Below are 923 nucleotides of genomic sequence, written 5' to 3'. Positions count from 1 at the left end.
CTCACATCTCTCAAAGAATTCCTCACAATCTAACCCTAAATTAGACTCTCTACACACTAATGGAACCTCTCTAACCTCCAGAACCTCTAGAACCTTTCAATTTTTGGCCAAAATCTTCTTTTAAAGTTGTGGATGAGCTTTCCCAAGATGAGTGTTGTGGATGAGTTTTCACAAGAGTTGCCTAAGCACCCCTCCAAAATTCATCCTCATCCAATGCATTGTTGGACATAATCGCCGATCTTGTCGTCGACAGACCTTCTAAATGAATTTAATCTGGTCGTCAGCGTCGTTGGACTCACCGTCGGCGCCCTAGTTCAAATCTTCACATTTTGGTCTTTTTCGCTCCATATTTGCTCATTTCTGCATATTTTTGCTCCAATTACCCTAATTCATTTTGCTCCAAATTTCTGCATATTTTTGCTCCAATTACCCTAATTCATCATTCTTGCAACAAAACATCAAAAATACTTTTCTTTAAAGTGCAATATCATCAAAAATAGTGTAAAATAGACATGAAAATTTCAACATATTTTCGTTTGGTCAAAATCTCCCAAACTTAACTATTACTTGTCCTCAAGTAATTTTAGTACTATGTAAAAATTATGATCTATTATAGTAAATTTTCAATTCAAAAATTCTGTAAGTTTGATTTAGATAAATACCATAGTGAGATTTTCAGAGTGAGGTTTTCAGAAAAAATTCAAGTAATTAAATTAACTCTATAGCTACAAGATTATCTAGTCGTCAATTTTAAAATTTCTAGTCTTCTATTCATTTCAAGAATGACTATATGTTGCAATATTAAGTCACTTAGAATATTCAAAGGATAGGAACTTCATGAGAACACTACTAGTAAAAGATATAATCCATAAATATAAGTTCAGGAATGTATTTAGGTTTTCCCTTTAGGTAGGTCCAGTGAA

This window comes from Phalaenopsis equestris, unplaced genomic scaffold (assembly GCF_001263595.1).
Source record: "Phalaenopsis equestris unplaced genomic scaffold, ASM126359v1 Scaffold001018, whole genome shotgun sequence".
Taxonomy (NCBI): Eukaryota; Viridiplantae; Streptophyta; class Magnoliopsida; order Asparagales; family Orchidaceae; genus Phalaenopsis; species Phalaenopsis equestris.
This window is presented reverse-complemented; position numbering follows the sequence as displayed.